The sequence below is a fragment of the Perkinsus marinus genome (genome assembly GCF_000006405.1).
Source record: "Perkinsus marinus ATCC 50983 genomic scaffold scf_1104296928266, whole genome shotgun sequence".
In the NCBI taxonomy this organism is placed as follows: domain Eukaryota; phylum Perkinsozoa; order Perkinsida; family Perkinsidae; genus Perkinsus; species Perkinsus marinus.
Window position 1 is genome coordinate 20,754 of NW_003216874.1, and position 4,085 is coordinate 24,838.

The following is a 4,085-nucleotide window of genomic DNA, read 5'->3' on the forward strand; positions in this document are numbered from 1 at the left end:
ACTGGCGTATTCGCGCAATATCGACATTTGTAACTGACTGTCCAGGCGCGGTGACAATCTCTAGCCAACTGAAATCTTGACGCAGGGTCGAACCCTTCGGTCGCATCGCTTTGGGAGGCTCTGACTGACAACATAGCTCTTCATCAAGAGCTTCGCTTCCAATAACAGCTGGGTGGCTGCCTCCATTCGCAGGTTCCCAGGCTGGAAAGCTCCAGCTCGTCCTCAGTCACTGCTGGAGTTTCCAGCAGTGACGGAGGACGGCTGTTGATGGAAAATTTTCTTGCTCTGACTTTCGGCCATCTTCTTTACTAGTGGATATATCGCTTGGGTAAGCTGACTCCGTGGGTCGAGTCCTTTTGAGGAATGGTTCCATGGCATATGCAATTTATAAATTATAAATTGCACCTGCGATTAGACTATGGTCGTGTTTCTCTAGAATAGACTTCGCGGTTCAATAGAATGGCCGAGGTCCTGAGTTTACAAGGGTGTGACGCGTCACGCGTGGGCGCGTGTACGGGAGGTGATTGGCACGCGAGTTACTCATGGTCTACGGGGCGCAGATACTATTCACTATTGCCAATGGTCCATTGATAATAAACATCACGGTGAGTCGCAAAAATGGTTAGGTGTAGATGATGTCATCACCCATGCCTAGCCTATTCCGCCCCCCCTAGCATGGGGGTCCACGGTCAGCTTTAGGGGGGATGTCGCCCCCGCCGCCGCCCCTACCGGAAGTGCGCCGTCATGGCCCGTCGCCTCCCACAGTTGGAATGCTGCTCAGGCTCTGCGGAATGTAGAGCATGAACGGCTTCCAGGTGATAATTGATGAAGGCGACTTCTAGGTTTGTGACTACCTTGTTAGTACGTTTCGGGAAATTCCTTAGGCTCGTTCATAAAATCGATTTCACACGCAAGAATCCGGATAGGTTGCTCGCGGCGCGTCACGGTCTGAGGCTACCGTGGGATCCTCCTCACTGGAGGATCCCACGTAGGATCCATGGCGAGGATCCATGGCGCGGCCGCCATGGATTTTTGTTGGGTATAGACCCCACCACCTAGACAGGCGACGTTTCTTGGCTCACCATGACGAGCCCACTGCAACGCGTTGGGATCCCTTCCGTATGTTGCCCGTCTGTGTGCCGCATAGTGTGCGGGATCCGCAGACTGTGCGGTGTGTGAGTCCTCTGCGTCGCAGAGTCTCCGATAAGATTGTCTATCGCAGCGGTTCTGAGAGGATAGTGTGATGGCGAAACCCTACTACTGGGGAGTCACCAGAATGCATTTCGACCCTGATGACTGTCACTCCTAGATCCAAGGGACAATAAATAGTATCTTGTTGAGTCAACACGACAATGCTATCAGTTGTATGTCTTTACTTCTCCACCAAACTTGCTATCGGTGACTCCACGCGATGACGTGCGTGCTGTCTCCAAGGAGAAGGGCGTCACGCCATTCAATGGCGGCCATTGATCATTGCCCCTTTTTCCCTCATGTCTCTACTACTCTGCCTGTTGATTACAGCATCTATTAACGGTGACCTATCTCTGGTGAAACTAGAAGTTCCGGAGCTACAATGACTGCTACGAGAGAGCATTGCTCTCGGACCAATCACCGTTGATTGAGGGGGGCTCCCTATTGCTTCGGGGGGCAAGACTCGTGCGCCTATTCCTATGATGTTATCGATTCACTCGCCGCAGGCTCGCTCCGTAGTAGAGAAATGCCGATACGTGCCTGAACAGCGTGATCGATTCAGTTTCCCAGGAATATTTTTGGTAGCTGTCCAAAATGTATCTAATCCTCGTCGTGGCTGTTGTACTAGAGCAGGCCTTCGGAGACGGGAACTATTCCGTGGCGGCGCCTCCGGGTATCAACTTTCGTCTTGCAACAGTCATCATTGGAATGTTGTTAGCAGGTACGTACAGCAAGCCTCGCGGAACATGTAAGTGGGTGAAAGACCATGTCGAAGGCTGCACTTGCCTCCCAGGCCTCGGCCTTTTCTATAACCTCGTGAGTTGGATCTCACTATTATTCGTTTGTTCAAGTTAGTGGAGTCTCTGTTACGCGTGCCCATTTCAGAATCTTGATGGGACCGCACTACGCTTTGTGATCTGCACAGCCGAATGCAAGAGTGATAGCGACTGTCCTAAACCCGAAAAGGCGAGTGGAATGCCGACCTTCTGTGCCCCGGCCAGAGCATGTCTAATTTCATGCAAGACGGTGAGCTAGAGAAGGGGAGATGTTTTACATACGATTCACAGCATTCTGAGTTCTCATTCTCACTCAGTGGAGCTCACTCTATTGTTGGTTGAGAGTATTCAGTTTCGATTTTCAGACGCCTCACCGATGTCCTGACACGACTGACTGTCTAATCACAAAAATTGATCGGAATAATCCTAAGAATAAAGTCCCGACATGTGAGTATGCTGTGTAATCCTTTCGAAGACTTCGAGTCGAAGTATTGGAGGAGCAACGGCAAAATCCACAGTGGTGGCGCAGCACAAGGCGGCTTCTAGAATGAAAATTATATTTAGCGGGTTTTCGACGATACCATATCTCATTTTGTGAAAGAAGGTGCCCATAATTGCTACAGTTGCTCCGATCATATCCATTTTAACCTTTTTTTTTAACTTTCTGTCTTTCAGAGGACAATCTCAGAAATTGGTGGAAACAGTTTTGAGTGTATGCGATGTATGCACACAATTGTTGTCTCTCTTGGGTGAGAATGATCTCTCCAGGCTCGGCAACACTACTATAGTTGTCAATCATTCAGACGAGGATTCCTGATTGATCCCGTCTCCCTTTCCTCTTTCGTATACTCATTATCAGACTTATCGAGAAATAGTGAAGAACTTGTGAGATTACAAGATATGTCTGTGACGCGTCCGATGTTCGATTCTAATCTATGGCGTTGCGAAGTCCGTATCTTTGGAGCTCGATACATTCCGAGTATCTCACGTACTTCAGGAGTTCTCATTTGGATCTTAATCTTCGGTCGATTCCGTCACTATGACTCAGATTATCAGATAGATAAGGATTCGAGTTCTAGTAGAGGAAGCGATGTTGGATTGCACGAGAGTCCGTCCTTGATAGCTTCCAATGAGGAGACTGTGCAGGAGGAAACCGTGTTGCTACACCTTCTTTCCTACCTTAGCTCACACAGTTTGTATCCATACTCATTCCTTTGTATTTACCTCTCTTGGTAATCTTGAGATCCCAAGTACGCAACAGTGTAGTGAATCTACTTCTCGAGATGTTCATTATTCGACGACATGGTGCACAATTCCTGGAAAAAACTCTCCCTGCTGCCTAAATTAATTCTAATTAGATTCATCCGTCGAGTGCGCATATTGGTAACTTTCTCGGGTAGTCCCAAAAACAACCCGATATGTTCGACTTTCGTAAGAGATGTTGCTGAGCAGCGAAATTGACACATCGCTACTCAGCTGAACTGGAAAGCAACTTATGGAACTGAGTCAGTTCTATAAGTTCCTTCGTTGAGTAGTGGTCCAATACAACCACACTTCAAAAAGCCAAGCCAACAGCTATGTGACCTAATATGGCATGGTGAGATGGCAGACTAGGACTCCTAGTCTAGGAGTCTGCAATAGTAACTGCCCGAGACGTCAATTATTTCATAGCGAAAACTTCTATTTTATTGACCTCATATCTCATCATTGACTCAATGACAATCATTGTCATGATGATCATTATAATCGTTGCAGCTCCACACTGCCAGATTGGATCCAGATTGATTCTGGGAACTTGGTGGCGAGGGAATTTTGTGCCATCAAGTTGATTAAGTATTGGTTGATTTGATCAACCGACAGTTGTGGGCCACAACTTGTGACATCCAGTTGAACGTGGGACTGCTTGTAAAGTTTTCCGAGATTCTCACAGTTGTCCCACCCTGGGTGGGTCACTCGTATTCGTCCTCCACATGAGCTTTTTCGAGGGAAGTTTCTGGTCACCACCCATAATTTGGCAAAATAGAAATCATTGAGAAGATTTCCTTACGATACGATTCAAATTGAATCGGAATTGAATCACTCCATTACTAAGACGGCGCTAGAAATGCTGGACTGAGG